Source organism: Eptatretus burgeri, chromosome 12, assembly GCF_056783735.1.
Source record: "Eptatretus burgeri isolate ZD-2024b chromosome 12, Ebu_testis_v1, whole genome shotgun sequence".
In the NCBI taxonomy this organism is placed as follows: Eukaryota; Metazoa; Chordata; class Myxini; order Myxiniformes; family Myxinidae; genus Eptatretus; species Eptatretus burgeri.
This window is the reverse complement of record NC_140972.1, coordinates 1040712-1067997: the sequence shown is the minus strand read 5'-3', so window position 1 is coordinate 1067997 and position 27286 is coordinate 1040712. Positions and strand designations below refer to the sequence as shown.

Here is a 27286-nt window from a genome sequence, read left to right as displayed (position 1 = left end):
GATTGTCGGGATAATCCTGCTCTGTGTCCTCTTTTGTAAGTTGCCTTTTGCTGCACCCACCCCGCAAATTCCTTGCTATCCCCTGATGTACACAAAATAAACCCCATTCAATGTGCCACATACTTTTCCTCACTTGGTTTTAAATAAATGGAATGTATAGAAATGTTCCCAGCTCATTTTCATGTTTTCTTCCATTGGTCCAACGTGGCCCACACCCTAGTTTAGCCGGGACATTATTCCCCGAAGATGTTTCCGAGCCGGTACGTGCTTGGCAGTTCCGCTCGGCTGTATTTGATCTGTTAAGGTGATCTGGTTTGAGCAAGTGCATACCGATGGTGTGTTCCCTGGTAATAAGATCGCATGACTTTTAGGTAAATGGTATATATTAGATGGAGGACCCTAAGTCACATGGTCGAGTTATTGGCGTTTGCGGTCGATTAGCGACGTCACAAAGTTATTCATGTGTGACGGCCTGCGATTCCGGAGAGTCTTGTAGGAACCCGAGGTAGTTCACCCCTCATGGTCTTCGCCCCCGACCCCAGGTCTGCAACAATATACAGCACAATATCTCACGAGGTTATGGATGGATTCCTTTGTGGACCGGTTGGGAGTGTGACAAGGACTAATTGATTCAATTTTGGTGAAGATTCGAATCCAGATACAAGAATTGCTCAAGTGATTCTTCACCATTGAGAGATGGGGTCAAAAACTGTCGCATGATATCTCTAAAAGTCGTGGACGACTTGTGACAAAACGAGGTGGAAGAGTTGTTTCGGTTTCAAGAACAAACCGATTTGATTTTGGTTAAGGTCTGGATTTAGATCCGACCTATCAGTGGGATACAAAATTTAAACTGCTCAGCCTGGCGGAGGTATGCACTCCACTGAGTTCCGTTTCATTTCACCAAGTGCAATTAATAGAATGATTTTTCATTTGATTGTTATTTGCAAAATCGAAGATTTTTCAAGAAAATTGGTCAGTCGATTTTGTTATTCTGTCTGTCTGTTTGTTTGTCTGTCTGCTGTCTATCACCTACAGGTCACAATCCTAAACCGATCGTCATGAAACTTTACGTAGTTGTAGAGGTCGTTTTAACAGAGAAGCCCATTGATTTTCAGGTCAAAGGTCAAATGTCATCTTGAGACCAAATTTCTAAAATCGTCATTTTTCATCTGAATGACTTGAAATTTGAACAAGATTTGCATATTGCATCACTGAATTGGGAAACCGGCCATTTTTAAGGTCACAAGGTCAAAGGTCAACTCAAGGTGAAACTTGTAAAATCATCAATTTCAATTTGAAAAACAATCACTTTTCATCCGATTGACCTGAGCTTTGATTAAGATTGTCAAATTTAATCTTAATGAAATGGACAATTTGATGTATACATGGCAACCTTTGGAGAGGGGGTGGATTTTGCAAGTATCGTGCTCTGCACATCTTTTTCTTGTTTTTTTTTTGTCTGCACAAAACTTTCATGTTTTTTTTAGGCAACCGCTTGTTGGATTGAGACGAAATTTTCATTATAGGTGTGACTACTCATGTCGAATGTTTTAATGATAATTATGATGTCATAGGTCACATGGTTTGGCAGCCATGCTGGAAAATAGAAAAACTTTGGACCTCTGTATTTCTGTAATCGCACCACGGAAAAAAATTGAAACGTGGCTTGCGGCAAGTACTCCTCATGGCAAATAAGTGAGATTTGCTTTTTTTATGATGTCATAATCGCATATGTAGAATGCTACATCAGATCAGTATGAAAATGTTTGAGGGTCATCTCGGGATTAAAAAAAAATTGATGATGTGATCAGTCACTTGATTCGGCAGCCATATTGTTTGAAAAAATACCCTTCAAAATTCTCTTGTTTGAAGTGGCGAAACAGATCAAAGCGAATCTTTACAGGTATGACTGCCTATTCATGAGGAACAAAAGGTTCACACATATGACATCATAGGTCACATGGTTTGGCAGCCATATTGGATTTACCAAAAAACCTATTAAAATCTTCTCCGGAATGGCTGGACAAATCGAGGGGAAGCTTCACACAAATGTTCCCCAAGCCTTGGGTGTAGAAGTTTGTTCAGGAATAATTGATAGGTCACATGTTTTGGCAGCCATATTGGATTGAAGAAAAATATTAAATAATGTTTTCTCTGGAAACGCTTAATCATTCGACATGAAACTTCGCAATTATGATCTCGTAGTGATGTGTAATACATGTTAAATTTCAACTTGATCGGACACAAAGTCGGCATTTTTTCTAGAATCGGCAGGTTGGAGTCAGTGTGATTGCTGATTACAGTATGTCCTGCACACAGCCCAAAAAAACCTTGAGTTGCTTTCACTCATGTTTTAGGGGAATTTCAAATGAAAAACAAATTTTGGGAAACAAATTTAAAAAACAACACTGCATTATAGATGTTTCATGGAGATGTGAATAAATATTTATATTTATAAACAGCTGGCAAGCGTTATGTGATGGGAAGAAAAAACAAAATTGACTCGGTAATTTAGAAAACGCATTGAAATGGCTACTGCTCAGACATTGGGTGTTATCAAATGTATTTTGCTTTGAAACTTTCAAAGATAAACCATATAACCTTTCGAAAGCCCACCATAATCAGATTATATGGGATGAAACATTGCCACCATGGCACCTGTAACCAAGCATGCAGGCAGGCAGGCAGGCATGCACAAACACCCGCGGAGAGTCCCTTTGAAATCCAAATGTACCCATATATGTACCACATACCTTGAAGCAACTGCCGCTTGTACATCCTGATTGGGACACAAATCAACTATAGGGTGCTCGGTAAGCGGCTTAAGCAAGCACTCCAATTACATGGTTGATAAGGAGCGGTTGCCTTGGAAAGCGATAGCAAGCTGATTGGCCATAGCACATACCTGCAAAAAAGTAAACTTCGCCGATTTCTTGATATTTTCAGATTTCACTCCAGATTTTGAGTTATTTAGTCTACGTGATCCGATCCTCAACGGCTGGCTTGGTGATCACTTGTTCCATCATATTGAACACCTCCCGAAGACGCCCAAAATGTCAAATATGTCTGAGTTGGATAAATGAACACTTTTATTAGCAGTGGGAACTGCTGCTAAGTTCAATTCTGGAGCATAAATTTTGTAATTGGACTGAGTTTAACAGATTCTCAAGGTTATGGCATGTGTGGAAATGAAATAAAATCACAAACGGTGGCGTCTCCGGGCATTTATAAGCATTGCAATGTATCCAGTGATTTGTAGGTATGATGATCAGGGATTGGATAATATAAGTGAGTAAAGTGAAAAAAAAAAACTTTATTGTTAAGAAATTGTTGCGGCCTGTTCGAAGTCTAGGCATGGTTGAGCAAGCCAAAAAAACATGGCAAATGCCCCAGCAAGGTAACCCAGGATGTGCCTGAAGACCCCATTGAGAGTGACGTAGCTGAGGATGCACCTGGTAAAGGATATGATTAAATAAGGCCGTCAATTATCTTCAAAAGGGGTGTTTTAATTAACCCAAACACCCAATTTTCAGTCTTGCACTTTCTTGGAGTTCCCTGAGTATGCATGCAAAGTTTCAGGCTGCTAGGTTTCATGGTATTGGAGTTATGGAGGAGCAATACATACAAAAACACACACACACACACACACACACTTGTAAAGATAGGTAGATTTAAAAAGATAATTGTCTGCAATAACACAACACTACCACAGAATAGCATGTTACATCAGTGCATGCTTTTCTCTGTCGTCCTATACCATGTGTTGTCCATTAAAATATTTTGGATTCTTCAGAATTCTGTGCCCCCCACCCCCACACCTTGCTTTTCAGTTAAAATCGGTGACAAGCTGGTAATCACACTATCCCTTGCCCTCAGAGGCCAGCACCACCCCCACCAACTCTTCCAAAGCCCAAATTTGATGTTGTCCCAGTGAGGCCTGCAGTGTGTCCTCCATGCTCATCTCAACATGTGGCGCTGGTCGCTGCATCACTGCAGCCATGCCTTGCCTCCACTGCTCCAACAGGCATTGCATTACAGGTGAGGATCAATTTCAATGTGGGAAATGAATTAACCATATAACCTTAACCACGGCTGGTATTCATATCTCATTGTGTTTCTACCTTGCCATATACAGTGCCTACAGAAAGTCTACACCCCCTTTCAAAATTTTCAGCTCTTGTCCCCTACCTCTCCCCTCACCAACCCCCTCCACATTCCCCCCAATTCCACGCACTCCCCAACACAATCAGATTTATCCGGGCATACAACATGTATTTCAGCTAGTAAGTATATATTATGATGCAAAGATAAACTGATTAGATTATGGGATCAATAGGGCAAAGGTATGAGGTCACGGTCGGTAAAAATTCTGTTACCGTGCTAACTTGTGAACCAGTGATGGGATTTTGACCAAACGTGGTATAAGTATGCATTATGATGCAAAGATGAACCAATTCGATTTTGGCATCAAGAGGTCAAAGGTCAGAGGTCTGGTCAGGTAAGAATGTGATACTTGAGAACAGCTGAAGGGATTTAAATCAAACTGGGTACATGTTTGTATAAAGATGCAATGATGTGGGCGGAGGCATATCGGTTGACGTCCCGACGTCGAAGAGTGCCGTTCTCGTTTATATTTAAATAAAAGCCCTGGTTCTTCATTCAATGCATGCTCCACATTTTTTGATGTGATCTTGCCTTGCACTGTTCATTCATTGAAGGATCAAATACTCACAGGACAACAGCCAACTAAATAAATGCACCAAATCCAGCCCTTTAATCAAGTGCTCGACTGACTTGTAGCCCTTTTCTTACAGAAACCTTCTGCTCGTGTGGCTCTCATGCCCCCCACCACCCACCGAGGCATCAGGGAATGACATCTGAATGTGCAAGCGAAAGCGGCGATAACCTGAAAATTGTAGTGTCTTGGAGAATGAGTATTATGAAGGAAGATAAGTTTTTTTTTTTTTTTTTTTTTTTTTTTTTTTTTTTTTGTATACCTTGGTCGAGGCTCGTATGAGAGCTAACACACAACTCACAGCAAGGAGGCATGAGACAAGAGGGGCGGGAGTGGAAGGGACAAAACAGTGGGGAACAGACACATTAGGTGAACTGTGGAAGGGAGAGGGATGGGGATGGGACGGGGAACATGGCGAGGGGAAGATGGACATTAAAGGGACTTTCAGGAAGGAAAGCAGGAGAATTGAAGGAAGTGGGCTTGGGTGGATTATCGGGGGTAGAAAAGATCGAGGATTTGGATGGGGGAAGATAAGAGGTGGTGGTGAACAGCTGTTTTGAAAGCCTGGAGGGAAGAATGGGAAAGAATAGAGTGAGGAAGTTTATTCCAAAGGCGGGAAAAAAGAGGAATGAAAGAGTGAAGATGAGCAGTGATTCGTGATTTTGGTAGTTTTACCAGAAGGGGGTTGTTGGCGGACCTTGAGCGCCCTGTGGAAATGTGGTTGGGACAAATCACAGAGAGAGCAGGGGGGGCAAGGCTGGAGAGGAGTCGGTAGAAGACAGATGTCAGGTATAGAAGTTTTGTCAGGTATAGAACTGCCAAATCGGCGTAATGAAGTTAAAGAAAAGAAGTAGTTGCATTTATTCAGGCAAGGGTGACCCTAATGGCACATAGCACTCCAGACAACAGTAGAGCACATCTGTTCTTGGGTTATTTCGATTTTAAAAGTGGTTGTGAAAGTACCTTATATGTTCATGTCACTTCCCTTTCCATAGTCTGTTCTCTTTTGGCATTGTGCCAAAAGAGAACAATCACAAGTCATGAAATACATATGTGAAACATTAAATCCACATTCTCTGTATAATCCCTGGGGTTTGGCTAGTTTGTCGGTGGAATTTGTTAAAAGCCACGATGAGGGGAGAATATAAACTACTTGGAAACAAATAAAAGTTCCAGGTTTGATATGAACGGTATGTCTTACATGGTGCGAATTTAAAAGGGCTAATCAACAAGCTTCAAACAAAGATTTATGTTATACAATGTAACACCGATGATGCAATCTTACCCGAGCTGATAGCAAACATAGCAGAAAATTTAGAGCTGAATATTGCCGCAAAAGTTTTTATATGATGGAAACATTAACATCAATACAATACAAAGGCATAAGAACGTTACATTGTCAACAATTTTAGGGCCTTTTCAATTGAAAAAAACCCCCCAAAAACACAGAAATAAAGACAGTATGTTCTGTTTCTCATGTCACTGTTATCACTCGCATTCCTAAAATTTTGACAAATTCGACATAAATTGATTGAAATCTTTTGGTGCAGAATTGAAGATGCTAGAACTTTCAGTTAGGCCAAAACTCAATGCTTTTCTACCTGCGTAAACAAGGTCCATCAGGTTCACATAACCTGATTTGGCCACAGAGAGCGGAGTTATGGGAGTGAAACTACTGATTCACCCACTAATCACATCTACAACAAAGAACATAATCCCAGTTCCACAATTAATATACCATAGTGAAGCTAGTTCACAAAGCTGAGCAAGCACCAGAAACCCAACTTGTGCCGCAAGTCTTCTTCTTCTTTCATCTGGCAGCTTGGCTGCCGGGTAGCTATCATTTTGTTGGGGCACGATGATGCCGCTGATGCTGTGCACCTATACCAGTCCACGGGTACTCATTTTGCTGACCTCATAAGGATGACAGGCCGAATCAACCCCACCTGGTGTTAATTCACCAGCCAACAGGGCTCAAACTCAGGACCCTAAGATCCCAAGCCAGCCACCCTCACCACTAAGCGAACACCAGGCTGTATGCTGCAAGTGCCTTTTTTTGTATACCTTGTCGAGGCTCGTGTGAGAGCCAACACACAACACACAGCAACGGGGGCATGAGACAAGAGGGGAGGGAGTGGGAAGGACAAAACAGTGGGGAACAGAGACATTAGGAGATCTGTGGAAGGGAGAGGGATGGGACGGGGAACATGGGGAATAGAAGATGGACATTACATGGACTTTCAGGAAGGAAAGCAGGGAATTTGAAGGTGGGCTTGGGTGCATTATCGGGGGTAGAAAAGATCGAGGATTTGGATGGGGGATGATAAGAGGTGGTGGTGAACAGTTGGTTTGAAGGCCTGGAGAGAAAAATGGGAATGAATAGAGTGAGGGAGTTTATTCCAAAGGTGGGAAAAAAGAGGAATGAAAGAGTGAAGGTGGGCAGTGATTCGTGATTTTGGTAGTTTTACCAGAAGGGGGTTGTTAGCAGACCTTGAGCGCCCTGTGGAAATGTGGTGGGGACAAATCGCAGAGGGAGCAGGGGGGCCGAGGCTAGAGAGGAGATGGCAGAAGACAGAAAGACCACCGACAAACCTTCGGTGATTGAGTGAGAGGCCCAAAGACTCAACCTCATTGCGGGAGATACCAATGATCTGAAATGCCTTGGTTTCTACAGCGTGATGCCAAGAAAGGTGGGAGACAGGAGCACCAGCTCAGAAGGGAGAGCAGTACTCCATCAGGCTGCGGACAAAAGCTTTGTAAGTGGTCAGGAGCTCAGGTGGGCCGAGGAAGGACTTTGCACGACGGAGGATTCCGAGTCGGTGACTGGCTTTGGAGGCGAGGTTTTGAAATGTGGCTTTCCCAGGAAAGGTCATGGCAGATAGTGAGACCCAGAAGCTTGAAAGAAAGGACTTCTTCCAGAGGATTGTTGAGAAAGTGGATGGAGGGGTTTTCTAAACAGTCCTTTCGAAGAGACATTGTGAGAGTGTGAGATTTGTCCGGATTGAAAGACATGTTCCACGTGTTGGACCAGTTTGTGATTTTATCCAGATCTGCAGTGAGCGAAGAAGTTGCTGCTTGCCAGTCTGAGGGATGACCGATGGTACGGCAGAGGGTGGAGTCATCAGCAAAGAGATATAGAGGATTTTCCAGAGAGTTGGAGAGTGCCTTAGGGTTAATAAGCAGCAGTTTTAATAACATGAAGCCTGGTGTTGGCTTAGTGGTTAGGGTGGCGGCTTGGGATCCCAGGGTCCTGAGTTCAAGTCCCGTTGGCTGCTGAATTAACATCAGGGGGTTGACTCAGCCTGTCATCCTTCCGAGGTCGGCGAAATGAGTGCCAGTGTACTGGTCCCGGTGTATGCCCCGGTTAGAATAGGTTACCATATCCCTGTGTGTCGTAAGAGGCGACCAGGGTTGGCGTCAGGAAGGGCATCCGGCCTTCGGATTGCCTCAAGAAAAAGCCAAACCCCTGCACAGCAAGGAAAAATGGCTGTAAAAACGGTCATTTTTTTATTATAGTTTTAATAACATGGATTGGATAAGTTGTTGAGTAATTGTAGTGATATTTAATGCAATGGGCAGAAAATGAGTTACGAATGAAAGATTTTCAATACGAGTGTGGTGTCTTGTTTTTAAACAATGGAATTGTGCTGCTTTGAAGCAGTCAGTGCAAAACATAAATTTGTATTTATCGAAAATTTGTTTTTGCAATACGAATGCAATTTAAATTCCTCTTGGATAGGGATATAATTTATTATTTTGGTGGCCACATTGATGTGCAATCAAAATAAGAAAATTACAAGAATAAATTACTGCAAGAATGAAATGATTGTATGGAAAATTAAAAAAAAGTTGTGGTGTTTAAGTCATGTGTACGGTACGGTATAGGTGTGATGCTGGGTCCAAAAAACGTATTTCTGACATTTTGAATTTTGTCTATGATTCTAAATATATACACTGCTGCTGAAATTTCTGAATAATTATATTACTGCAGCTGTTGTAATTGAAAGCAAATTTCTTTATTTCTTGTTTTACAACTCACAACAAACTTGAACATCGACTTGTTGCAGAAGATTACTTTTTGCAGGAAATTGTCAAATGCCTTAAATTTTGGAAAAATTATTTACGTGCCTTGTTTCTGATATATTTATTAATGCCATTACCTGATTATTTTTTGAAAAACTCAACTTTGTTAAAATTACCTTTACTGTGACTTTTATATGTTTTTCCTGTTATGGGAATTCTGAAAAGGTTCTTATTCAAACTTCATTAAAAGTGGCCTTTGAAGTATCTTCTTAAAAAGAACTGAATTGTTGGGTTTTCCAAGAGTGTGAGAGAAACCTTTTGCATTGTGAGAGAAACCATAAACCTGATTGTTGCCATAACACAACACACAGCCAGCTTTGTGAATTTTATTCTCATACAATTGATATTCACATTTAATAATAAATTACTTTTCATATCCAATGAAATGTCACCCACGATGAAGTGAAATCTTTTTTCTTTTTCTTTTTGAAGTAAAACAAAACACTGAGATGAACTGTTTGTGGCACATCTCATGCTTTGTCGACAATAAACAATTTTTCTTTTTGATATGATTTTTGGTATGTTATTTCATTATTTAAAGATGAATGAATAGGTATTCTTATATCTTTTTGTTCATTTCGTCTGAACTTGCCCAATGTAAGAGACCGAAACATTTGCCAATTTTTCTTTTTTAAGATGCAACCCAAATGCAAAAGTATTGTATCGGCAAATATGAATGTAACATTATGAAAATAAAATAAACATTCGATTCATGTCAAGATAAAAAATTTATGGAGACGTGGGGGCTGAATTGGTCCTGACTGACATCACAGGATATCTAATGTCTCGTGGTGAGTCTCAAATTCACTCGAGCGTGCAGTCTTATCACAACCATTCATCTTATAAATCTACCATGTCACTTGCCCATATGGCTTTGGGCATTTAATTCATCATGACTGTATCTTATTCATTAAAAATCTATAATTCTATCAAACCCATTATGGTTGTGACTCTCACCAAGTTATTCCGAGATACACAATTTGAAATTAAGAAGAAACATTCAACACCATTTGAAACCTCCTTCAACATTCAGTTTGTTATGTTTTCTTCCCCCTCTCTCTCCCTCCCAGGTATGTTTATCCTCTAATTACATCTGCATATTTTCTCACTGCCCTACTATCAATGCATTGCTTTCTACCCAATATCGTCATGCTCTTAAATGAGCCCCGACTCTGTTTGGCTGTACCATGGCTCTTTCCACTGGGTCAACACTATTTTATTTGAATTTTCTGATGGACTGACACTTGAGTCAAAGGTGAGCAAAGTTTACAAAGCAAGTTGTTCATTTGGAGAACCAAACAGAAAACTCACCTCATTTATATAATTATTGTGCTCCTTGTTGAGAAAGCAAAACATATTAAGCAACTAGAAAGAGCAATCAGAGATTGCAGACCCTCACCAGGACATGCTTTGTGTGGTGTATTTTGAGTGGTGTTTGTGTGGTGTGTAGACGATGTGTTGACAATGTAGGTTAATGTTCACACTGGACAGACCTTTTCTGTGTTATTGTATAGATTCATATGCCTGGGGTTGGCTTAATGGTTTGGGTGGTGGGCTTGGGATCCTAGGGTCCTGAGTTCAAACCCTTCTTGGCTATTGAATTAATACCAGGTTGATTTGACTCAACCTGTCATCCTTCCGAGGTTGGTAAAATGAGTGCCAGCTTGCTGGAATGATTGAACCATTCAAGTATCCTGTATTGGAGTGGTGACCTGTCCAGAATTGTACCCAATAGGCCAGGAGACTGCTTTGGCAGCAATGATGCTCTGTACAGTGTATAGTCCCAATAGATAAATGTATATAGGTTCATGTTTAAATTGTATGCATTTTGGAGACGGATGTACACATTTTATATACACATATTTTAGTGCCGTAGATGTATTTTTATTGCATGGACTTGATAGATGTACTCACATTCTTAATGGCACATCCTTAATGGACACACTCACATTCTCAAAGAACGTTTTTAGAGACGAACTCACATTTAAATGCACCTCACATTCCAAGAGTACGTAATTACGAGATGTACTGAAGTTCCAATGACATGCAATTAATAGATGTACTGACATTCCAAGAGTATGTAATTAATAGATGTACTGACGTTCCAATAGAACCTAATTAATAGATGTACTCACATTCCAATGGTACGTAGTTAGTAGATCTACTCACGCTCTTTGTTGACAGAGACACCAATGAACCCAAATGCAATGCTCATTCTTCTGGAGGGGGTGATGATAAATCTTCATGAAACTTCACACAGTTGTAAAGATTGTTCAGATCTAGGGAATTAAAAAAATGCGATTAAATTTAACTAACACATACTTTATAATAAATAGTATGAATGTTTCATGCAGAAAATTATAAATAATGTAAACAAAACGTTTTGAAATATTTTACTCTAATATTGGAATTAAGATTGTCTACAAAAGTTGATAAAATTTGATCTGGATAAAAATGTAATGAATTGGGTCATTTTTGTTTCATCCAGGATACTGCACTCTGGTATCCGATCAATATAATTCACTCAGTTGGGGCACATATTAGTATTTTATAAGTGAGGAAAGACTGGCGAACAGGGCACAGCCTATTAACATAATGCAGAGGATAAACATCACCTGGCTCCATTAACTTCATCTCTATTTTGCTACTCACTTGAAACTCCCCTCTTCAAAAAGATCATGTGAAGGCTGATGAATCTATCTACTAGAAATGGTTAAGGTGTGTGTGTGTGTGTGTGTGTGTGTGTGTGTGTGTGTGTGTGTGTGTGTGTGTGTGTGTGTGTGTGTGTGTGTGTGTGTGTGTGTGTGTGTGTGTGTGTGTGTGTGTGTGTGTGTGTGTGTGTGGCATACTTTTGTGTCTTAATTACGTACTATTGGAATGTACCCTTTGACCCTTTCGCCTGCTGAGACCCCTCAACATTTGAAGAACCTTTAAGACCCCCAAGATCCTTTAGACTCCGAGGACCAAAAGACTCTGAAGACCCACATGACACAAAATACAAAGACCCAAAAAACCCAGATGACCCAAAAGTCCCAGAGGACCCAAAAGACCCAGAGGACCCAAAAGACCCAGAGGACCCAAAAGACTCAAAGGACACAAAAGACCCAAAACATCCAGAAGACTTTGAAGACCTAAAAGACCCAGATGAGCCAAAAGACTGAGGACCCAAAGGATCTTTTAGGGTCTGAGGGGGTTTGAGTGACTGTTGCTCCTGATCAAGGTGAGCTTCAGGACGTGCGGTCCTATTTTTACATGAAGGTGTTGTAAAGCTATTACTTGCTCCCTCCTTTGCTTTTACTGGCTGAACCTGACCTTGATCAACAACATGATCAAAGAACACAAACTATGCTTTTGCAAATTCATATTTTACAAGATTTAAACTCAGTTTGGTATCAATAAGTCTCTTAAAGAAAGCATGGACCCTCTTTCGGTGATCATCCCAAGTCATGGAATTGATGATGACATCGTCAACGTATGTCTCTACCCCCCTCAAGATCCATGGTAAGGTCATTGATGAAGCGTGGAAATGTAACGGGACCGTTCTTTAGCCAAAAAGGAAGAACATTACACTGGCAAAGTCCTTTTGGTGTGACAAAAGCAGAGAATTTCTTTGCTCGTTTAGTTTAGTTGAGACAGTACCCCTTCAACAAGTCAAACCTTCATTCAAGCTTCTGGGTCTCACTATCTGCCATGATCTTTCCTGGGAAAGCCACATTTCCAAGCTGGCCTCCAAAGCCAGTCGCCGATTGGTATCCTTCATCGTGCAAAGTCCTCCATGATCTTTTATACCGCCGTTAATCCACCCCAAACCCACCTCCTTCCTTGGCACACCTGAGCTCCTGACCACATACAAAGCTTTTGTCCACAGCCAGATGGAGTACTGCTCTCCCCTCTCAGCTGGTGCTCCCACCTCTCACCTTTCTTGGCTTCATGCTGCGGAAACCGAGGCATTTATGATAATTTCCAGCCTGACTCTGCCCCGCCCCCGTTCTGCTCTGTCTGTGATATGCCCTCCCCATAGTGTTACGAATTTGGAAGCTTACTGCACACAACAGCCAGAATCCTTAGAGCTCAGTTATATCCATAAGTGTGTGTTTCTAGTTAGAATCCATCCCCTGTGTCTAATGGGAATTTTGTACATGCACTGTGAGTTCTTTTATAGATAGGATTTTTTACATTTTACATCAACGACGACGATGACAACCCTCTGCTCGCGGCATTGTCAGCGCTCTCCGCGCGCTCGCCGGCATGCGGGCGTGTCTGGAATTCCATGCTCCAGGCGGTGTGCGTTTCGGTGTGGATTTCGCACCGTATATGGTCACAAAGCGTTTCGCTTTGGCTGCGCACCAAATAAGGGTATGCGTCGTTTTCTGCCCAATGGGTGACGAGCAGACCAGAGTCGGGGTGGTCCTTGGCAAGAAGGCGGAGCCGTGACACACCGTCCACCCAATGGGAGCAGGCTACGGGAGCGGACTGGCCCCCCAAAAAGAAAGCGAAAAAGGCGATTGATTTGCGTCAGGTCTGCTCGAGTGCACGTTTCTGTCCGGGATCTGAGGCGTCTCGTCTGGCGCATTGCTGCAGGCAGTTGACCATCTCAACGCGGGAGATAATCTCGTGTCGCCTGCCTGCGAGCCAGAGGAGCGTGCCAACGCCCGACACTACCCTACGTACCTGGTGCTTGGAGCGGCCTCGTGTTGCGGGTTTGAGTCCAGTTACCCCCAATATCATCGAGAACCACATGAGGTGGACAGGTCCATCTCTTTCTGGGCAGTTGTGTGTGAGTGTGTGTGTGTGTGTGTGTGTGTGTGTCCTTGGGCCCTGTATATAAGTAACAACTGTGTAAGTGCTTTCTTTGCTCATTGTACATTGCATGTCTTATAGTCGTGATAACTCTGCTCTTTGTGTGCTTCCCCTCCCCGATTATTGTAAAATAAATTCCCCTTTTGTTGAATGTCCCAGCTCGTCCTTGTCCTTTCTGCCACTGGTTTACCACGGTGCGTATCGGGGATTAGGAAGGCCGTTACTGCCATAATTGTGCATTTGGACCAATGGACCTCGGTAACCATCCGCTCTGGTTACGCACGGTTCGAGCACGGTAACGGCTCATTCCGCTCGAGGCCTGCCGAGGGTGTGGTTCCCCGGTAGTTGGACTGCGTGGGTATTTAGGTATATTGAAGTTGGCAATTAACCCTAGCCCACGCAGGCGAATTATTGGCGACCACACTCCTTTAAGTGACCCATCGGCTCCGGAGTTATCCGGGGTGACGACCTATAAATTCTGGGTGTTCGGTGGAGCCGACTCAACTGCTCCATCTAGCGGTCGTGCTCGCCACTGAGACCCGGCCCCACAACAATATTTCCGCAGGGTGGTCAAGGTCTGCCAGCAACCCCTTTCTGGTATAACTACCAAAAGCAAGAATCACTGCTCACTTTCACTCTTTCATTCCTCTTTTTTGCTGTCTCTGGAACAAACTCCCACACTCTCTTCAATCCCACTCTTCCCTCCACATCTTCAAAATAGCTGTTCACCACCATGCCTTATCTTCCCCAATCCAAGACCATGATCTTTTATACCCCCGTTAATCCACCCCAAACCCACCTCCTTCATATTCCCTGATTTCCCTCATGAAAGTCCCTGTCATGGAAGGACCTGAAATTCCCTGTATTGTCCATCTTGTTTACCCTTTGTACCCTGCCCCCATCCCTCTCCCTTCCACAGATCTCCTAATGTCTCTCTTCACCACTGTTTTGTGCTTCCCTTTCCCACCCCTCTTGTCTTCTGCTCCCCTTGTTATACGTTCTGTGTGTTAGCTCTTACATGAGCCTCGACATTGTTTTTTTTCTTCTTTTTTTCACTGTCACTGCAATCCTGTCACTGCAATCATCAATCCTCGGGATTTGATGAGTCAATTTTCGATATCACTTTGGCCCATTTTAAATCAGTGTAACAATGGAAACTGCCATCTGGATTGGGTGCCAAGACGCAAGGTGAACCCGATTCACTGTCACGAGGTTCAATTAAGTCATTCTCGAGCATGTATTCAACCTCCTTACGAAGATGTTCCAACTTGACTGGGTTCATCCTGTATGGGTGCTGTTTTATTGGTGTGGCATCACCTACCTCTACATCATGATACACGAAGTCGATATGGTCAGGAACATCGATAAACAAGTAGGCAAAGGCATAAATTAGGTCTGAGACTTGAGCCTACTGTTCTGATGTCAAATGACCCAATTTCTGATCTAAGTGCACTGACACCTCAGAGTTGGTCAGCCGAGGACAGGTGTTGTCACTAATGTGGTCAATCTTCACCGCATTACAAATATCGTTTTTCTCCTGTGCACCAACTGCAGGTAAAGCAGGTTAAACCGAGACCACACTTTATGGTTGCTTTCTGTCATGATATTATTTGATCATATTGATGTGACAGTTTTCTCTGTTTGCGTCAACCAGGAGTTGGGATGATAAAGTTGGTCTTACTGAATTTTATTTCAATGGGTAAGGGCCAAAATACCTATCCTGTCAGACCCCGCTATTTGCGGGGGATCCGTTCCTGAAAATGGTGCGAATGTTGGAGTCTGCGAATGTCAGGGCATTTTTCTTTTTTTTTTGACAACAGCTAGGCTTGTGGAAGAGAGATTACACAGAATAAATCAGGACACAACATAACAAAGGGAATAGCGGGAGAAAATGGAAACACCAACAGCAGGGCAGAGGGAGAAAGCAGACGGAAACGGACAAACAAGGGATGCAGGTAACGATGAGGGGTAAGGGAGATCGCAAAGGGTGGACAATATGGATACATCAGCAAAAAGTGTTTTTGACCAGTTTGTGATTTTGTGAAGGTCTGAGTGGAGGGGGGGAGGCTGCTGCCTGTCTATCAGAGGGACGAGAGATGTCACAGCAGAGAGTGAAGTAATCAGTAAAGAGATAGAGGATTTTGCAGTCAGTGAGATCATTGATGACGATTAGGAATAATATGGAGCCGAGAACACTGCCTTGGGGTACTCCAGCCTTGAAAGGGAGAGGATATGAAAAGGTTCCATTGAGAGTCACACGTTGTCTCTGAGAGTGGAGGAAGTCACTAATTCAAGAGTGAAGTTGGCCTTGGGATTCCATAGGCAGACAGTTTGGAGAACAAGGTGAGATGCCAGACTGTATCAAAAGCTTGAGACATGTCCAGAGATTCTGCCCTGATCTCATGCCTGATATTGTGGACCTCCACCATTGTTTGGAGAGTATAAGCAGCATGTCTAAGGTAGAGTGACCAGGTCTGAATCCGAATTGATGATTTGAGATGAGGCTGTTGGAGAAAAAAATTGATTTCACATCAACTGCGATGGTGGATTCCATGGCCATGCTGATGATTGGAAGGTACAGTAAGCTAATTGGGCTGTAGTTAAGCGGATCCTTTTTCGCACATTTTTTATGCAATGCCATGATGTTGGCGGATTTCCAATTTCCCAGGTAAATAGAGATCAGTCCTGAAGTGTTAAAAATAATAATAATAATAATCATCATCATCATAATAAAAAACATGAAGACGCGAAGGAAGAAGCAGTCACATTAATGACCTGCAAATAGCGAATCCACAAATAGTGGAGTCTGGCAGTACTCCAAAGGCTGATCCCGAATTAGAAGCAACAGCAAAACTTTGTTACCATGACAAAATATTTCCTGTCCTTGGAATACCTGTCATGCCAAGCTTTCATTTTGTCATGTGATACTTTCAAGTTCTCTTGCTCCATCACATGCCTTTGTCAGCCGATATCTGAAGTCAGACATGTAGTCTCACAAATTCACTGTGACTTCTCATTGAGCCACTGTTCCTTCCAAAGCTTCAATGGTCCTTGGACAGTATGTCCAAAAACTAGTTCAAAGGGACTGAGTCCCAAAGACTCCTGAACTGACTCCCTGGGGGCAAACATCAATAAGTATACTCCTTCATCCAAATTTTTATCGCACTCAAAGTTGTACATTCGAATCATGTTTTTCAAAGTCTGGTGGAATCTTTCTAAAGCACCTTGTTACTCACGAAGGTAAGCACTTGACTTAACCAGTTTCACTCCCAACTGATACAAAACCTGTTGAAAAAGGTTGGACATGAAAATTCGTTGGGGAGAATCATTTGGAGGAATCAGCGTTCCAATTGCTAACAGACGAGAAGTCTGAAAGTATTGAATTGCAAAAATGGAGTTGCAGTAAAAAAGTAACTGGAGATTCAGAGTGAAGAACAAGAAAATGAAAGAGAATTTAAACTAAAATAACTTGGGATCCAGGAAAAAACAAGGGTTAAGGAACTGGAGATCCAGGAAAGAGAAAGCGTTAAAGAACCGGAGATCCAGGAAAGAGAAAGGGTTAAATAACTGGAGATCCAGGAAAGAGAAAGGGTTAAATAACTGGAGATCCAGGAAAGAGAAAGGGTTAAATAACTGGAGATCCAAGAAAGAGAAAGGGTTAAGGAACTGGAGATCCAGTGAAGAGAAAGGGAATGCAAGTTGAAATAACTGGATATGCGGAGAAAAGAGAAAAAAGGGAATATGGGCTGAAAGAGCTGGAGATTCAGGGAGTTTAAACTTAGGAAATTAGAATTACAGAGTGGTAATAGAAGCATATCTTCCCAAGTCTCTTGGTCGACCAGTCATACTCTTGGGACATCACCAGACATGTGAGACTTGTTCCCCCTTTAATGAGAGAGAAGTAGATAAATATTTCTCCCCAACATGAAAATTGATCCCGATCAGCCTGTATGACCTGAGGTAGGCCAAGAAGAGTAAGGAACCCCCTCAGGGCAATGTTTGGGACCACAATTTTTCTGAGGTATCGTTTCTGGAACCGAGTGGAAGCACACATAGTATTCGGCATGTAATGATTCCCTGCCTGAGTTTGGGTAAAAGACCTACACAATGAAAGATCACCTGACTGAAGGGTTTATCAAAAGCCAGAATAGGTTTTTAACAGCGCTGAAGGAATTTTTTCATTCAGTTTCCCTCCCATCTGGCATGAATGACAGTGTTTACTAAACTCCACAACATCACGTCGCAAACTTGGCCAAAATAAACGTGTTAAGATGTTGCTCCGTTTTGTTCACCCCTCTGTGAGCTGCCAACGGCGTCCTGTGCACCAAACTCAAGATCTCATTATGTTGCAGTTGCGGACCCACAATTTGATAATGTACCTTCCATTCATCATCAGCTGGTACATCAGGCGGTCTCCATTTATTCAGTAAGACCCCATCCTTCTTAAAGTAGAAAACTGGTACTTTCGTAAATCCTCCTCTGTGAGTATTCCATTTGCTAGAATCTGAGCTCAGCATCTTTCATTTGCTATTCCATAAGTCTCTTTCCAGAGATGTTCTAATGCATTCCCAGACTTTTCTGATTGGCAACCAGATTTTTTTTTTGTCAGGTCAGGTTCGATCTGTGACCTGCTACAGGTACCATGTAAACCTGTACTAACCTGTTCCATGGTCGGGTTGTCGGCGACTAAACCGTCTCCCCCACCAGGTTTTCTGGTGAGGAGGGTGTTTGGATATGGACACCCAGCAGGATTAAAAACAAAACCTGTCAAAGGGCGGAGGAGCTCCTTGTGAGCCAACGGCCATCCATATCTAGTGCCCAACTGTGTCTGCGGATGTCCTCCTGCAGTTGGGTCACTTCTTATTAGGAGGTTGGTGGCAGGATTTGCACTCCAGCCACCGTAAAACGCTTCATTCCGCAAAACGCAAAAACGCAAAAAAATCTGAAAACCCACTCCGTGGGAGTACCTCCTGTGCAGCTTCCCTTCGCAGGGCAGCTCACCGGATGATGGGATTGGGGCAAAGCCTTCGGGACCCCCAATCTTTGATAGGAGGGAAACCACGGGGTAACATCCCTGGGTCAGATTGCGGGAGAGTGTGTCGGAGTGGTGCTGAGGTGTCGTCCACCAGACGGCGGTCTCCTTGGGTTAACCTGAGGCGGTCCCTTCGGGTGGGTGCCTGGAATGTCCTATCCCTAAGAGAGGATGATCACCTGTCTCTGTTATCATCTGAGCTCAAGCGTTTGGACATCGGGATTGCAGCTCTCTCTGAGGTTCGGAGACCGGATTGCGGCGAGATAATGGTGGGTGGTTACACCTACTATTGGTCTGGTCGCTCTGATGGTTACCATACCCAAGGAGTTGCTGTAGCTGTGTCCAATAAGCTGACCCCAATGATAATTGAGGTAACACCGGTCAACGAGCGTATTATGAGATTAAGGATTCGTCACTCCTTAGGTGTCATTTCCCTGGTCTCTATTTATGCTCCGACTGAGGCGAGCGATCTTACCGTGAAGGATGCATTCTACGCCACACTCGAGTCTGTGGTTGATCAGTGCCCCAGACGAGATACACTTCTAGTCTTGGGGGATTTCAATGCATCGACTGGAACTGATAGGGATGGTTATGAGGTGTGTGTTGGTCCCCATGGGTCAGGAACTATGAACCAGAATAGCACTAAGTTCCTTGACTTTGCAAGAAGTCATGGACTTAGGGTGGCTGGTTCATGGTTTCAGCGCCCGCAAGCTCATCGCTGGACTTGGTATTCCAACGCTGGCGGTGTGGCAAAGGAGATTGACCATGTCCTCATTGACGGTCGTTGGAGGATGATCCAGAACTGCAGGGTCTACCGGAGTGCTCAGTTCCTCAATACTGACCACAGGCTTGTTGTAGCAACTCTAAAGCTGCACCTTAAATCCTGGAGAATGGTACCATCCCAGCCTAGGCTGGATGTTGCCAAGCTCAGGGATGAGAGAGTAGCTGAGGAGTTTGCGAACAGGCTGAGTGGACACTTGGGGGTCTGGGTGCTTTGGGGGGTCCTGAAGAGTTGTGGAGCACCTTCAAGACCACCGTCCTTGATGTTGCCGGTGGATGCCTTGGAGTTCACCGCAGGGCAAAGAAGAATTTTGTCTCTCAAGGGACACTGGATACCATTGACCAGAGTCACAGGGCCAGGCTGAATGGCAGAGCTGAGCTGTTTAGGGAGCTGAGGCGTAAAACTGTACGTGCACTGAGGGTGGACAAGGAGGGCTATGTGCGAGGAATCTGTGAGGGGGTAGAGCATCACCTGTGGACAGGTGATTCTCGTCCCGCTTACAGGGGAATTCGCGCATTACGTTCATCCAAGCCCATCCCTCGGAGCACTGCAGTTCGAGCAGAGAGTGGTAGGCTCTTGACAGAGGAGTCTGAAGTGAAGGCCCGCTGGGCCGGTTACTTTGAGCGGTTGTACCAGGCTGATCCCCCAGCTGTCGAGTTGGACGTCAAGGGTGTTACAATCCCTGTTGCTGACCCTCGAATCAACTGTGGTCCACCATCGCTTGTGGAAACACGGGCTGCGGTGAACCAGTTGAAACGGGGCAAAGCTCCAGGGATCTGTGGCATCCATGCTGAACTTCTCAAGGCTGGTGAAAATGCTGCACTCGCGTCGTTGCATGCAGTTTTGTGCTCTGCCTGGAACACAGGCATCATCCCAACTGACTGGAAGAGGGGCCTTGTTGTCCCTCTCTGGAAAGGGAAGGGTGATCGCCAAGACTGCAACAACTACCGAGGGGTGACGCTGCTCTCAGTGCCGGGCAAGGTCTTTGCTCGGATAATTCTTGATAGGGTTCGCCACCATCTGCTTGAGCACCAGCGTCCAGAGCAGTCAGGCTTTACACCAAAGAGGTCAACGATTGACCGTATCCTTGCTCTTCGTGTCCTCACTGAACGCAGACGAGAGTTTCGGCAGGGGCTGCTTGCAGCCTATGTTGATCTCTGTAAAGCGTTCGATTCAGTGAATCGGGATGTCCTCTGGAGGATTCTTGGTCTTCGTGGGGTGCCACCGAAACTGATCGATCTGATGTCTGAACTCTACTCTGGTACTGAGAGTGCTGTGAAGTGTGGTGGTACCGCCTCTGACTTATTTCCAGTTGTTACTGGAGTTCGTCAGGGATGTGTACTTGCCCCCACACTTTTCAGCACTTGTATGGACTGGATTTTTGGGAGGATGTCGGAGAGATCAAGTTGCGGTGCATCGTTTGGCAATGTCAAGATCTCGGACCTTGATTTTGCAGATGATGCAGTCATCTTTGCGGAGACTTTAGACATCCTCTTGGGGGCCCTCGAGGTGCTGAATGAGGAGTCGGAGCCGTTGGGATTACGGATTTCTTGGGTCAAAACAAAGATCCAGGCTTTCGGTGACATCTTGGATGCTGCTGTCCTGTCTGTGTCTGTTTGTGGTGAGGATGTTGAGGTCGTGGATAGATTCACTTACCTTGGCAGTGATATTCATGTCTCCGCAGGTTGTGAGCCGGAGGTCAATAGACGTCTGGGTCGGGCCTGGGGAGTCATGGATTCACTGGATCATGGGGTGTGGCGCTGCCGGTACCTGTGCGGGAGGACGAAAGTCCGAGTCTTCAGGTCCTTGGTACTTCCAGTCTTGCTCTATGGGTGCGAGACTTGGACTTTGACCAAGGATCTGAGACGGAGACTTAATTCCTTTGGTACCAGGTCTCTTCGGAGAATCCTTGGCTATCGCTGGTTTGATTTTGTGTCCAACGAGCGGTTGCTGAGAGACTCAGATGAGATTTGTTACCTGCATGTCCGTGATCGTCAGTTGCGGCTGTATGGACATGTGGCTCGTTATCCTGACGCTGATCCTGCTCACCAGATTCTCTCAGCGAGGGAGTCTCATGAGTGGAGGAGGCCAGTGGGCCGACCACGTGCCTCATGGTTGCAGCAGGTTGACCATCATCTCAAGGAGATGGGGATGGGCCTGGCATCTGCCTGGGGGATGGCCAGACGGAGGCCCCTGGAGTACCGGCGGAAAGTGGACGCAGCGACGCGCTGTTCTGGCACATGCTCCCATACCTGACCTGACCAACCAGATTAGTCTTCTGGTCCAAGAAGATGACTACCACTAGCTTCACTCACATCAGTCATCGCTGGACTGACCCATAAAAGTATCCTCTAAACTAAAAAGTGTACATGGGTTGTAAGTCCAAATCTTTTTTCAGTTTACTCTCCTCAGAGAGATTCCTAGCACTGAGGAAAGTCACCACACATGATGGAAAAATATTAGGAATCTCTTGTTCGAGCTGCTCTATTACACTCAGCACTCGGTTCTTCCACCAACAATGGGTTAACCAAGATTCTACCACCTGCTAAGTCATTTCCGATCAGAAAAGAAGCTCCTTCACCAGGAAGAGTAGACCAAGCCTACATACAGTAGCAGGTCCTGACACCAACTTAGACTTCAGGTAAACCACCTGAAGAGGTGCATTAACAAAGCCACGAACACCTGGTAACAGTACACTGGCACGTCACCATCTTCTCAGATAGAGGCAAGATGCCCCCGTGTCTCTCAATATTTTGACAGGTTGCTGATTGGCAGTATCGCCTACAGCTGACACAAAACCCTCTGTAATGAAAGGTTGATATCCCTCATTAATAATGTCTAGATCTGGCGTCACATCCTTTTTGGGTAACTCGTCAAAACCCATTGCCCACAAAGGGTGGCTTTGGACATTAGCCAGTGCTGTTGGAGTAGCCTTTGGCTGCCAATCACTTTGGTTTCTCCTTTCCAATATGACACTGAGAGATTAGGTGTTGCCTTCTCTTGCAATAACAATAAGCACAAGTAATTATTGATGAAAATTCTGTGGTCTGTTTCTGACCATCAGGAAAATATAACTTTGGGTCGACAGGCTAAAAAGGATCAAACTTGGCATGAGAGTTTTCTGGAGGACCTTTAAATATATGTCTATTTCGTTGACTTGGTTTATTGTAGCTCCCCAGGTTACTTTTGGTTGGAAAACCTGGTTTGTGGAGATTTATTTTGTGAGTCAGAGCACAATCATCAGCTACAATTGCTGTGGTGTGCAACTCTACCTTTCGCTCGTCCAAATGTGTCCTCGTGTCAGAATGCACACACTGCTCAATTAAACTCCTCCACCAACATCAACTGCCTTAATCTGTCAGTCTTTCACAATTTCCTTGGAAGTAGAAAGTACACCACAAATCAAAGTCTTTTTTCCCAAGAAAATTCCACATGGGTTCCACTGTCTTTCTTCCTGCATTTCCCAAACTTCTGCCAGGAAGCCTCTTGGACAAGTTCATAGGATTTTGTAATTGCCCTTTTTACCTTGTCATACTGTGAGCACAGGTCAATACGTAAAACAAAGTACATATCTTGAGGTTTTCCAAGCAAAACAAATTACAATAATATAGTCCAAGATTTCTTCGGCCGATCCAAGGTTTGTGCACTTTTTCAGAGTGAAGGAAGTATTTATCGACCTCTCTCTCATTAAAGGGGGAACACGTCTCACATGTCTGGTGATGTCCCAAGAGTTTTGACTGGTCGACCAAGAGACTTGGGAAGATGTGGTTCTATTACCACTCTGTAATTCTAATTTCCTTAGTTTAAACTTCCTGAATCTCCAGCTCTTTCAGCCCATCTTCCCTTTTTCCTCTTTGCTCTGCATATCCAGTTCTTTCAACTTACATTCCCTTTCTTTCCTGGATCTCCAGTTCCTCAACCCTTTCTCTTCACTGGATCTCCAGTTCCTTAACCCTTTCTCTTTCCTGGTTCTCCAGTTCTTTAACCATTTCTCTTTCCTGGATCTCCAGTTCTTTAACCATTTCTCTTTACTGGATCTCCAGTTCTTTAACCCTTTCTCTTTCCTGGATCTCCAGTTCTTTAACCCTTTCTCTTTCCTGGATCTCCAGTTCTTAAACCCTTTCTCTTTCCTGAATCTCCAGTTCTTCAACCCTTTCTTTTTCCTGGATCTCCAGTTCTTTAACCCTTTCTCTTTCCTAAATCTCCAGTTCTTTAACCCTTTCTCTTTACTGGATCTCCAGTTCCTTAATCCTTTCTCTTTACTGGATCTCCAGTTCTTTAACCCTTTCTCTTTCCTGGATCTCCAGTTCTTTAACCCTTTCTTTTTCCTGGATCTCCAGTTCTTTAACCCTTTCTCTTTCCTAAATCTCCAGTTCTTTAACCCTTTCTCTTTACTGGATGTCCAGTTCTTTAACCCTTTTTCTTTCCTGGATCTCCAGTTATTTTAATTTGAATTCTCTTTCGTTTTCTTGTTCTTGACTCCGAATCTGCAGTCATTTTTACCGCAACTCCATTTTTGCAATTCAATACTTTCAGACTTCTCGTCTGTTAACATTGGAACGCTGATTCCTCCAAATGATTCTCCCCAACGAAATGGTTTATCACCACTGACAAAATTTCAGTTTTCTTTGGAGTTGGTCTTACCTCAAGGTTATAATATTGGATTCGCTATATACGCTAGACTAGCTGAAGTACCCGGTAATACCCGGGAAATTTGCCCTATTTTCCTCACGCTAGTTCGACCGAGGCATTAGTTGTATGGAGAAAATTAGGAAGGCTTCTTTTATTCCTCAGATTTATGGAAGGAAGGCTTTATGCTGCTGTAATCCTCAGAGAGGTCATAGTTGAAAGCGGCCTTGAGCCACTCAATGTTTCTCGCTGCAGTGGCAACTGTCCTTGATGTCCTGCCAAAACCCGGACCTAGAAAGCTGGAACGTGGGTTTTGTGCTTCTCTCGCCCGTCGGTGTGACACTCTATTTGCAGCCGACTCTGCTTGCCTGGCTCGTTCATGAGCAGATATATCAGCAGTAAGACGACTCTCTCTCTCTCTCTCTCTCTCTCTCTCTCTCTCTCTCTCTCTCTCTCTCTCTCTCTCTCTCTCTCTCTCTCTCTCTCTCTCTCTCTCTCTCTCTCTCTCTCTCTCTCTCTCTCTCTCTCTCTCTCTCTCTCTCTCTCTCTCTCTCTCTCTCTCTCTCTCTCTCTCTCTCTCTCTCTCTCTCTCTCTCTCTCTCTCTCTCTCTCTCTCTCTCTCTCTCTCTCTCTCTCTCTCTCTCCCTCCCCGCTTGCTTGGCTCTTTCATGAGCAGATCTATCAGCAGTTAGCTGTTGCCGTGCACGTGCAGTTCGAGAATTCAAATAACAGGAGGAGAATGTGTATGTTTAAAAAGTCAACGAATACGAACATTTTGTATTTCAAAAAACCCAAGCGTTTTTAACCATGAAGCCTTTTGTTACGATTAATACGCCAGCGCACTATTCGAAAGCCATTTTTTTATGGAAATTTTATTATTCTAATTTTTTTTATATATATATTTTTTCATTTTTATGGAAAGCCACTTAGCGCATCCTGGAGTTGAATGTTAGGTCTATATGTGTGTAAAGTTTCATCAAGATCGGTTCACTGGTCTTGGAGCTTATGGTTACAAACAGACAGACAGACAGACAGAAGGACTGCCATTTATTTCGTAGATATCCCTTATTGTCGGGTTTTCCGTGTGTGTGTGTGTGTGTGTGTGTGTGTGTGTGTGTGTGTGTGTGTGTGTGTGTGTGTGTGTGTGTGTGTGTGTGTGTGTGTGTGTGTGTCTGCAACGCGAGGTTCCACAGCACAAACCAGCAAACTGATTATTTTTCAAATGGTAGTCCTTCAAGAATAGGGTGTCTATTGACCGTAATTTTTAATGAGTGCCAGTTGGCAAAATACGTTTTTACAGCCATTTTTCCCTGCTGTGCAGGGGTTGGGCTTTTGCTTGAGGCAATGTTTTATGGCTGGATGCCCTTCCTGACACCAACCCTGGTCGCCTCTTACCACACACAGGGATATGGTACACCTATTCTTACCGGGGCATACACCGGGACCAGTACACTGGTACTCATTTCACCGACCTCGGAAGGATGACAGGCTGAGTCAACCCCCTGGTGTTAATTTAGCAGCCAATGGGGCTTGAACTCAGGACCCTGGGATCCCAAGCCACCACCCTAACCACTAAGCCAACACCAGGCTTCCAGTTGGCAAAATACGCAATAGGAAAAATCTTGCCAGGCAGAGGAACAATTGTATGTGAACCAATACGTCTTGGCAATGAATCTTTGTCAGTGGATCGGTCAGAATGAAAAGCATAGTATCCAGCGCTTCGATCCTAGCGAATCCCTCATCGCCTACCGGCTTGTTTTAATATTTAGCTACTTCAAGAAGCTCTGCTTTCTTTAGTGTACCAAGTTGTTCCTCATTTGGTGACTCAACAAACTTCTTTACATGGAATATCATGATGATCATTTGTTGGTTTCACTTCGTTTTATTTTTTTAATCAATTTATTATTATTGGCAATTTGGTTTCAGATCCTGGACGATCCACCACTTTCTGTTACTTGTTGAACTCAGGGCACCGAAATGAGTGAGAGGGTTTCACGGGAGAAAATAAATAAAGATACGACTGTGCCCTGAGTGATGTTTTTCGGGTGAAACCAACACATGACAAGAGACAGAAGGGTAACTTTATAAGGAATATTTATTAATCCCTACTGTCTCTCTTAAGTACAAAAATACTAATTAAATGCAACACTGTTTTTATGTATACTTTGTCGAGGTTCATATAAGAGCGAACACACAGAACATATAACAAGGGGAGCAGGAGACAAGAGGGGTGAGAGAGGAAAGCACAACAACAGTAGGGAACAGAGACAATAGGAGATCTGTGGAAGGGAGAGGGATGGGGCAGGGTACATGGGGTAAACAAGATGGACACGACAGCGACTTTCAGGAAAGTAAACAGAGAATTTGAAGGAGGTGGCTTTGGGATTGGATTAACTGGGGTAGAAAAGATAATGGTTGAGGATAGGGGAATATTGTTGCGAATCTGGAAGCCATGAGCACACAACATACAGGTCCTATAGAACAGTTATATCGGTAAGTATGTGTCTTTAGTTAGGGTCCCCCGTCCCTCGTTTAATGGGTGAATAAATGTACATGCGCTGCGAAGTTACTTTGATAGTCAGGGTTTTCTTTAATTTTTACACCACCAACATCAACGACAACAACGCCATCATCACCCTCACCTTCACCTCGCTCTGACCAACGCCATGGTGGGCAGAATTCAAGGAGGAGCCTCGCGGTGGCCCGCGACCAATCAGCGTGCTACGAGTGAGGTGGCCGCTGCTCAGCCAATCAGATCCCGCGACGGTGAGAAAGGCGGTCCGCCTGACGTCACCACGCCCCTGGGCCAATCGACAGACTTGCCGCTCGTTTTGGCCAATGAGAGGACGACGAGCGATTCTGCATGCCAAAACCATCCAGTGAGGGAAAGTGGGGAGGGGGAAGCGGCCCCTTCCCCCCTGGAACAGGGTGAATAAGTTAGCGGCACGATCGGATCAGAAAGAGAGCTTGAGAGATCCTTCCTCCACAAGAACCACAAGGGTTGCGTGCCGTGTCTCTGTCGGTGAACAAGGAGAGAGAAACGGGTGACACGAGTGGAGATCGCGTTCACCTGGCACGAGTGGTTGTCGCGTTCACCTCACATGGGAAAGGTCTGAGTCCCGCAACCCCGCCAGCTCGAAAACCACACGAGGTGGACAGGTCCCAGTGCAGGCTCTGGTCTTCAGCTCGCCTTTTCCTCAGAGCTGGAGGCCTCAATAAAGGC

The 27286-nt window shown here is 44.1% G+C and overlaps 1 long non-coding RNA gene across 1 annotated transcript in view; it reads right to left on the bottom strand.

Annotated features, from left to right (window-relative positions):
- Positions 1 to 27286, bottom strand: part of LOC147014960 (uncharacterized) — an 84341-nt gene that overhangs the window by 4023 nt on the left and 53032 nt on the right. Inside the window, exon 5 of the long non-coding RNA XR_015050166.1 lies at positions 10991 to 11100. This is a non-coding gene — a long non-coding RNA (uncharacterized LOC147014960). The remainder of the gene's footprint in view (positions 1 to 10990; positions 11101 to 27286) is intronic.